The following is a 10,598-nucleotide window of genomic DNA, read 5'->3' as shown; positions in this document are numbered from 1 at the left end:
ATGTAGTCTTAACCAGGAATTTTCTGGTCAGCACCAATGAGCTAATCCGTCACCATGCCCCAAAGGAAGATGAAGTAACCTGCCACAAAGACTTCTTCCATCCCCCATAAGTAGGTTCCGTATGCCTGAAATAAATCTTCCTTGCTTAGACTTCGTCTTGCCTTTGAAAACCTTTTCTTTTCTGTAGCCCTTGGGAGCTCCTCTCTACTTGCTAGATGGGATGCTGCTCGACTCATGAACTGCTCAATAAAACCAATTAAATCTTGAAAATTTACACAGTTGACTTTTCGTTATTTAACAATGGTAATCCAAGGTTTCCTACGTGTTCCCCGAAAACAACTCTCGGGCCCCGGTAACAAATAACCACAAACAGAAATCTGTCCTCTCACAGTTCTGGAGGCTAAAAGTCCAAAATAAGGGTGTCAGCAGAGCCAGCCTCCCTCTAAAGTCTCTGGGGAAGAATCCTTCCTTGTCCCCTCCTAGCTTCCCGTGATGCCCAGTGGTCTCTGGCGTCCCTTGGCTTATGCTGCACGCTTCTCATCTCTGCCTCTGCAGTCATGTGGCCTTCTTTGCCGTGTGTCTGTGCTTCATGTGGCTTTCTTTGGGAACACCAGTCATTGGGTTTAGGGCCCACCCTAATCTAGTATGTCCTCATCTTAACTAACTGCATCTGCAAAAACCCCATTTCCAAATAAGGTCACATTCTGAGGTGGACATGAGTTTTGAGGAGACACCATTCCACCAGTAGAGACCCAAAGCTCTCCCGGGCATACATCTTGGCCGTTCTCCTTCACACCCACCTCGTCTCTGCCCTTAGACTCTCCCCCAGCATTTGTGCATTTAACAGATACTGTTTTGAGCACCTCCTACGTGCTGGGCAGCGCTGTAGGCATTGCTCCTGTGACAAAGCAGAGGAGATTAAGCCCTGCTTGGAGGAGCTTGACGGCCTCTTGGTCAGCCCCATGGTAACTCTCAGGGCAGCCTCATCCTGATAACTGACTTTACCATATAATTGAAACATCCTGCTCAAACTGTTTTAAATTATTTCTGAAATGGATCACGTTTCCCTCTCTCTTTAGACCAAGTGTACACACACCATTTCACCTTGCTATCATTATGGCTAATGGTGTTCTCAAACAGTAACCACTAAGGCCAGCGAGGCGTAGAGAACTAGTCGCCCTACACAAAGTGTCCTCCAACTGCTATACCTTTTAATTCTTGTGCCTTTTACAGTTTTCCTATTTCTTTCACCCTGTTGGGTTGCTGTTACTCTCCCATGAGACTTAGCCTTGCAGTTGGGGTTCACACAAGAGTGACGTGCGTGAGAGCATGTGTGGTTGCTGGGAACTTGATTTTGTGACGCTGCTTTACAAACTCTCCTGGGCATTTGCTGCTTCCTAGCTGAGTGGCAGGGAGCTGAGGTTGATGGCTATTTGGCTTTCAAACCTGACCTAAATGCCAGATGTTTGCTTCTTTATTCTGTTTTCATCCTTTTGTAGAAATTCCCATGCTTTTCTTCCACCACTCTCTCTTCTGGGCACCCCAGCAAGGGATTTTCCTTTCAAAGGCAGCTTGAAATGTGTATTACTGTGCAAGGGTTGCCATGACAAAGTACCACAGACTGGGTGGCTTGAACAACAGAAATTGATTTCTCACAATTCTGGAGGTCAGAATGTCGAGATTAAGGCGTCACAGGGTCAGTTTCTTCTGAGACCTCACTCCTTGGTTTGTAGATGGCCACCTTCTCCCTGTATCTTCACAAGGTCTTCCTTCTGTGTCCTAATCTCTCTCTCTCTCTCTTTTTTTTTTTTGGCCGCACCGAGTGGCATGTGGGATGTGGGATCTTAGTTCCCCAGTCAGGGATTGAACCCATGCCCCCTGCAGTGGAAGTGCGGGAAGGAGGCAAGGGAGCAGGATGGAAGGGGGCAGGGCACAACGTTTAAAAGAATAACACAGGGGCTTCCCTGGTGGCGCAGTTGTTGAGAGTCCGCCTGCCGATGCAGGGGACACGGGGTCGTGCCCCGGTCCGGGGAAGATCCCACATGCCGCGGAGCGGCTGGGCCCGTGAGCCATGGCCGCTGAGCCTGCACGTCCGGAGCCTGTGCTCCGCAACGGGAGAGGCCACAACAGTGAGACGCCCGTGTACCACACACACACACACACACAAAAAGAGACAGCCCGAGGACATGACATAAACTGATTAGAATCAAATAGGTCCAAGATGGCAGACAAGTCGACTTCCACTAGACCTTGAGCCTCAGTATACACTACTGTAACACATCAGCAAGCTAAATGACACACCCACAGGCGGCCTGACAGCTCCAAGGCCCACCATGATGTCAAAAAGTGGGTGGAGGGCTTCCCTGGTGGCGCAGTGGTTGAGAGTCCGCCTGCCGATGCAGGGGACACGGGTTCGTGCCCCAGTCCTGGAAGATCCCACATTCCGTGGAGCGGCTAGGCCCGTAAGCCATGGCCGCTGAGCCTGCATGTCTGAAGCCTGTGCTCCACAACGGGAGAGGCCACAACAGTGAGAGGCCCGCGTACCGCAAAAAAAAAAAAAAAAAAAAAAGTGGGTGGTGGCCCAATTTCTGGAAATCCCCACCCCTTCCCCAAAATAGCTGGAATATTCCTCCCGCTCATTAGCCTATGAAATTACCCACCCCTATAAAAACTGACAACCCCCATACCCTGGGGTTGCTCTTGCCTTCTGAGATGACCCACACTCTGTCTGTGGAGTGTCTTTCTCTCTAAATTAATCCACTTCTTACCTATCACTTTGTCTCTCACTGAATTCTTTCTACATGAGACATCAAGAGCCTGACCTTCATTAGTCCTGAGACCAGGTATGTGAGCTCAGTTAAAAGAACGTGGGTTCAAGTCCCAATCTGGGTTGCACGGTTTCAGCTGGACTGCCAGGGAAGCCCTCATAATCTCTTCTTAAAAAGACACTAATCATAGTGGATTAGGGCCCACCCTAATGACCTCACTTGAACTCAATTACTTCTTTAAAGACCCTATACAAATACAGTCACTTTCTAACTGGGGGTTACAACTCAACATAGGAATTTGGGGGGCAAGGAGGCGGAGGCAGGGGACAACACCACAACCTGTGACAAAGAGGGAGCAGTAACTTTGGCATGAGGCAAGGAAATGTTTCATTGTCTCTTTGTTGGCTGCAAGAATCCCAGCAAGCTCAAAACAAAAGAGACAACTGAATAGGTGGCTCTCACCAAAGTTACACACAGGAGGGAGAGAGGCAGAGACTGGAGTGGTGTTGCCACAAGCTGAGAACATCTGGAGCCACCAGAAGCTGGAAGAGGCAAGGAAGCATCCTGGAGCATGACCCTGCCAAAGCCTTTGTCAGCAGATAAGGCAGGGGGTCCCCAGAGAAAGAGAACCAGGCATGGCTTTCTTGACATAAGAAAAGCCATTTTGGTCTAAGCCACTTGGTGATCCTTATAAGCCTGGCCACAATGCTTGCCCTTTATAAGATGTTTGTAACAGGTCTCAATAATCATTGATCGTAAGGAAAGTGAGGGAACACAGGGACAGAGGGAAAGCAGTCAAGAAACAATAGTTCAGCGATAAAACTGAGTCCTAGTTCCTGCTCAAGGAATATACATAACAATCTGATACAGTCTCTGAGTTCTGCAGGAACTAAGCCACCCTCCATCCGCTGGTGGAGGACGGAAGGATGATGTTGACCCTCTTGACTTCAACCAACTAAAGCTTGGACTCTGTTGACCTTTTCCCTAATTCTATGCTGAGTTCTCCTCTGCTCAAGCCCCTTCATGAATATGCATGTACCTTAGCTTAAAACTTCCCCAATTTTGCTGTTAGGGGAGACACTGCTTGGGGAAAGATCCCCAGTGTTCTCCTTACTTGTCGCAAGTAATAAATGCTTCCTTCTCCCCATCTTTGGCTTGGTTGTAGCTTTTGGCTCAACACCTACCAAGAGGTGAACCCAGTTTTCAGGTAATATCTTCGTTTCAGACATCTAGCCTCCAAAACCGGGGAAATAAATTTCTGGGTTCTTTTAAGCCACCCAGTTTGTGGTACAATTAATACAATAGTCTATTGTGTGACTATATTATACAAGAATTTCTTTACCGATTCTATTGTTGGTGAGCATGTAGGTAGTTTCCAGTTCAGGAAACTATAATGAATAGAGCAGCTATGACCATTCAAGCTGTGGGTATAAGCACTGACTTTTCTTTTTTTTTTTTTTTTGCGGTACGCGGGCCTCTCACTGTTGTGGCCTCTCCCGTTGCGGAGCGCAGGCTCCAGATGCGCAGGCTCAGCGGCCAAGGCTCACGGGCCCAGCCGCTCCACGGCATGTGGGATCTTCCCGGACCGGGCACGAACCCGTGTCCCCTGCATCGGCAGGCGGACTCTCAACCACTGCGCAACCAGGGAAGCCCAGCACTGACTTTTCTTGACTGCACACCCAGGAGTAGAATTCCTGGGTCACAGTCTATGTGCATGTTCAGTTTCAGTAAATTCTGCCAAACAGTTTTCCAAAGTTGATTGTACCAGCTTCTGTTTCCCTCAGCTGTCTATGACATGGTCACCAAGTGTGATATGGCAACTTATAATGAGAAATATTTATTTGGTCTTTGTCCTCATTCCTGGCACAGAGCTCCTAAAACCCTTGGAATACAACCACACCCGCGTTTATGTTAATGAGCTGACTTTTGGAAAGCCCAGAAAGGTGGGGCTTGTTGCCAAGGGAACCCACCAGGTGATTGGAGGGTTGGAACGTTCAGCCCCCACCTCAAGCTCAGGGGAGGGGAGAGGGACTGGAGGTTGAATTATCACCAAATGGCCAGTGATTTAATCAATGATGCCTACATAATGAAGCCTCCATAAAAACCCAAAAGCACAGATCTCAGAGAGCTTCCAGGTTGGTGCACGCGGGAGGTGCTGGAAGTATGGCACCCCTGCAGAGAGCACAGGAGCTCCGTGCCCCTTCCTTCATCCTATGTCCTAAGCCTCTCTTCCATCTGGCTGTTCATTTGTGTCCTTTGAAATATTCTTCGTAATAAATCAGAAGTAGTAAGTAAACTGCTTTCCTGAGTTCTGTGAGCCATCCTAGCAAATTACTGAACCAAAAGACGGGGTCATAGGAACCTCTGATTTATAGCCAGTTGGTCAAAAGCTTGGGTGACAACCAGGACCTGCATTTAGTGTGTGTAGTTTGGGGAGGCGGGGGTGGGGAGCAGTCTCATGGGACTGAGCCCCTAACCAGTGGGGTTTGATGCTAACTCCAGGTAGAGAGTGTCAGAACTGATTTAAATTGTAGGACACCCAGCTGGTGTCTGCCAGAGAGCTGGAGAATTGCTTGGTGTGGAGAAAAGCTCCCCATTTGGAGTACAGAAGAATTCAGTGAATGAGATTTTCCTTACACCAACAATCAATATTTTCCTTCTTTTCTGTAGCCATTCCAGTGTGTGTGTGGTGGTATCGCATCGTTCTCTTAATTCTCACTTCCCTGATGACTAAGGAAGTTCAGCACTTCTTCCTTTGCTATTGGACATTTGGTGTTCTCTGTTGTAGAGTTCCCATTAAAGCCTTTGGCCCATTTTTGCATTCAGCTGCCTGACCTTTTTGTATTGATTTGTAAGAGCTCTTTGTATATTTGGTATATGAGTCCCCTGTCAGATACAAGTATTATGAATATTTTCTCTCATTCTGTGATTGCTTTTTACTTATAAGTGGTTTCCTATGACTAAGTTCCTGAATTCTTGTTGCCAGATCTGTGGTACCAACACACACAGGACTTTATAAGATGTTTGTAACATGGTATAAAACCCAGCTACTTCAGGGGGACTAGGACCACCTCAGTCCCGAGTGTGGTCCAAGCAATGCTGAGCACATCTAGCTGCTGACTTCTGCAGCTACACACCTTAAAGTCATGGGAGAGGAGATCAAGGTGGCCTCATATGTTGGCTGCAACCTTCTCTCACTGCAATCCAGCTGACCTTCCGTGAAGCACGTTGCAGTAACTTACATGAGCTGAGCCATAAACCCTAATGCCTTAGTTCCAATTTTCCCTTTCTGGGTCCAAATGGATCTCTTAGGTTGACAAGGAAGACACCCAACTCTACTGAGAGCCATTGCCTTCTCTAAGCAGAGATGGTGTGCCGGGTCCTGATAAGGGACCCTGACTTGAGTTTGCCAGGTTCCCCCAGGCTTGGCTCTGGACTAAGATTCCCTGTAGCAGTGGTCAGTCATCCCCCACTGGCTCCAGATTCCTGGCAGGTCAGAGCTTATTACAGTTCCCTGGACTAGAGCTATTAGTATGTCCTGGGATGAGGGTGGGGCTGCTTACAGCACTGAACGCAGGAAGGTAAGACAGTAGCATCTTTAACCAAAACTTTTCAATTGTTTATATGCAAAGAATGCCAGTATTTCAGAGATGTCTGTATTAGGTGGATGAGGTGCCTTTAGGAATCAAATTTCACTCATGAGGTTAGCTGATTAATATCACTGATGATGCAACAAGGGTCCCAAATCAGTTGATTTAAATCAAACAGCAGGTCAGTCCTGAAGATGAAGCTCCCAGCTGGTTGTTGCCCTTGATGGTCTCAACATGTCAGTGGCATGTACATCCATGCCAGTCACTTGTCCTCTCAGATCTGAGGTTTTTTAAAAATTGATGTAAAACTGTTGTATAACATTAGTTTCCGGTGTACAACATAAAAATTTGATCTTTGTATACACTACAAGTGATCCCCACAGAAGTCTAGTAACCATCCATCATCATATAATTAACCCACTTCACCTGTTTCATTCACTCCCCCAACCCCCTTCCCCTCTGATAACCACCAGTCTGTTCCCTGCATTTGAGTTTTGTTTTGTTTTTTAAATTTCACATATAAATAAAATCAAATGGTATTTGTCTGACTTATTTCACTTAGCACACATCTTCAAGGTTCATCCATGGTGTCACAATGGCAAGATTTCCTTTGTTATGGCTGAGTAGTATTCTATTGCATATATATAAAAATATATATAATATAATATATATATATATTATATAATGTATAATATATATAACATATATATTATATCTTCTTTATCCATTAATCTATCAATGGACATTTAGGTTGTTTCCATACCTTGGCTATTGGAAATAATACTGCAATGAACATGGCTGGGGGTGGGTGGTCCATCTTTTCAAATTAGTGTTTTCATTTCAAATTAGTGTTTTGATTTTCTATGGATAAATACGCAGAAGTAGAATAGCTGGATCATATGGTAGTTCTATTTTTAATTCTTTGAGGGACCTCTGTACTGTTTCCCATAGTGGCTGCACCAATTTACATTCCCACCAACAGTTTACAAGAGTTCCCTTTTCTTCACATCCTTGCCAACATTTGTTAGTTCTTGTCTTTTTTGATAATAGCCATTCTAACAGGTGTGAGGTGATATCTCATTATGGCTTTGATTTGCATTTTCCTGATAACTAGTGATGTTAAACACCTTCTCATGCGCCTGTCAGCCACCTGTATGTCTTCTTTGGAAAAATGTCTTTTTAGATCTTCTGCCCACTCTTAATCATTTTCATTTGTTTGTTTGTTTGTTTTGCTATTGAGTTGAGCTCTTTATATAATTTGGATATTATATTAACCCTTTATCAGATATATGATATGCAAATATTTTCTCCCATTCTGTAGGTTGCCTGTTCATTTTGTTGATGGTTTCCTTTGCTGTGCAGAAGCTTTTTAGTTTGATGTAGTCCCACTTGTTTGTTTCTGCTTTTGTTGCCTTTGCTTTTGGTGCCAGATCCAAAAATTCAATGCCAAGACCAATGTCAAGGAGCTTACTGCCTATATTTTCTTCTAGGAGTTTTATGGTTTCAGGTCTTATATTCAAGGCTTTATTTTGAGTTAATTTGTGTGTATAGTGTAAAATAGTGGTCTACTTTCTTCTTTCACACGGCTGTCCAGTTTTCCCAACACCATTTATTGAAGAGACTGTCCTTTCCCTATTGTATATTCTTGGCTCCTTTGTCATAAATTAATTAACCATATATATATGTGGGTTTATTTCTGGACTCTCTATTCTGTTCCATTTATCTAGGTGTCTGTTTTTATGCCAACACCACACTGTTTTGATTAGTATAGCTTTGTAGCATAGTTTGAAATCAGGGCATGTGATACCTCCAGCTTTATCTTTTTAGATCTGAGCTTTTTTTTTTTTTTTTAATTTGGCTGCGCTGGGTCTTAGTTGCAGCATGCAGGATCTTCATTGCCATGTATGGGATCTTAGTTGTGGCATGTGGGATCTTTTATTTGCAGCATGCAGGATCTAGTTACCTGACCAGGGATCGAACCCAGGCCCCCTGCATTGGGAGTGCAGAGTCTTAACCACTGTACCACCAGGGAAGTCCCATATATCTGAGCTTTTTTGATTCCCTCACTTTCACTTCTTCAGGGATCAGCCTCTCTGAGGTAGCTAACAAAAATCCAGAGCAGGCACAGATCAAAGCATACACAGACCTCCTGGCCACTGTTGGATGCAGCATGGATGCAACATTTTGCCTCTAGTCATGTTGATCACAGTGGGCAGCATGATGCCAAGATAAGTTTAGATCACACATACCAAACTAAGTACATCTCGGACATAACAGGGCTCATTAGCTTCTCCTACGAACACTGAGTTGGCTTCGGCAGAAAGCAAGTTACACATTTATTATTCAGCCTGTAATTTAGGAAACCCTCTTATCTTAATCTCTAAATGGCTATGGGGGAGCTATATAGACAAGTACACCTTTTGGAAAAGTAATTTGGTAACATACATTAAGAGTCTGAAAAACATTAATATCCTTTGTGTAAATAATTCCACTCCTGAAAGTCTATCTTAAAGAAATCAGAATCAGGAAAACCTTTTTGGGCAAGATAGTCAGTAGCGTTTATTTTCATCAGGAACACTTAAGTGTTCAACAGTAAGGGAATAGCTAGGAAATCTATTGCATCTCTACCAGCAGGAATATTATATCAGTCATTGTAAACGTTGTTTACCAACCATTTAAAATTACAGTTGACCCTTGAACAACGTAGGTGAGGGGCGTCAGCCCCCCACACAGTTGAAAATCCAGGCACTGGGGACTTCCCTGGTGGCACAGTGGATAAAACTCCATGCTCCCAATGCAGGGGAGCCGGGTTTGATCCCTGGTCAGGGAACTAGGTCCCACATGCATGCCACTACTAAAGAGTTCACATGCTGCAACTAAGGAGTCCAACTGCTGCAACTGAGGAGCCCATGAGCTGCAACTAAGGAGCCTGCCTGACACAACTAAGAGCCGGTGCAACCAAATAAATAAATAAATATTTTTAAAAAAATCCAGGCACTGCTATCTCTGCCTCAAAAACAAAGGAATTGATAAATGACTCACCCAAGGGCAGGAAGCTGAAACATTTGGGTAGAATCAGGACTCAGATCCTAGTTCTTTTGATTTCACATACTGTGATCTCTAATCAAACACAAACTTAAAAAAAAACACACACACACACTTTTTCTTGCACTGTGTAGATCTATAAAATGAAAATATAGGTACTATATTATTAAAAAAACACTCACATATAAGCAGACCAGTGCAGTTCAAACCCATGTTGTTGTTCAAGGGTCAACTATATATGTTAAGTCCATACATGGAATACTTCTCAGCAATTAATAATGAATGGACTATTGATATATGTTACATTTTGGATGGGTCTCAAGGAAACTACACTGGGTGAAAAGAAAAAGCCAGTCTCAAAAGATCACATACTTCTGATTCCATTTATATAACATTTTTGAAAAGACAAAATTTTGGAGATGAAAAATAGATTAATGGTTTGCAGAGATTAGGGGTGGGGGGGCAGAGAGGTGGGTATGACTCTAGAAGGGTGGCATGAGGAGCTTTGTGTGATGGTACAGTTCTGTACCTTAAGTGCGATGGTGGCCACACACATGTGTACATGTGATAAAATTGCATAGAACTATACACATACATTGTAATATTGCTTGTTTCCCAGTCTTGATTGTGTACTAGAGTTACCCAGGATGTTACCATTGAGGGAAACTGGGTGAAGAGTACATGGGAACTCTCCCTACATTGTTTTGCAATTTCCTGTGAATCTGCAGTTATTTCAAAATAAAAAGTTTTTAAAAATATAGCAACATTCCCTATGGCATAATGCTAAATGCAAAAAGCAAAATAAATGTGCTCTGTGTGTGTGTACACTTAAAGCTGCAAACAGTGGTTGTCTTTAGATATTTACCTTTTTCTTTTTCCTTTCTTAATTTTTTTATTGAAGTATAGTTAATTTACAATGTTGGGTTAGTTTCAGGTGTACAGAAAAGTGATTTAGTTTTATACATATATATATGTATGTATACATATATTCTTTTTCAGATTTCCATTATAGGTTATTACATGATATTGAATATATTTCCCTGAGCTATATAGTAGGTCCTTGTTGTTTGTTTATTTTATATATAGGAGTGTGTATATATTAATCCCAAACTCCTAATTTATCCCTTCCCCACCCTTTCCCCTCTGGTAGCCATAAGTTTGTTTTCTACGTCTGTGAGTCTACTTCTGTTGTGTA

This window comes from Mesoplodon mirus (assembly GCF_964341445.2).
Source record: "Mesoplodon mirus genome assembly, chromosome: 14".
Classification (NCBI taxonomy): Eukaryota; Metazoa; Chordata; class Mammalia; order Artiodactyla; family Ziphiidae; genus Mesoplodon; species Mesoplodon mirus.
This window is presented reverse-complemented; position numbering follows the sequence as displayed.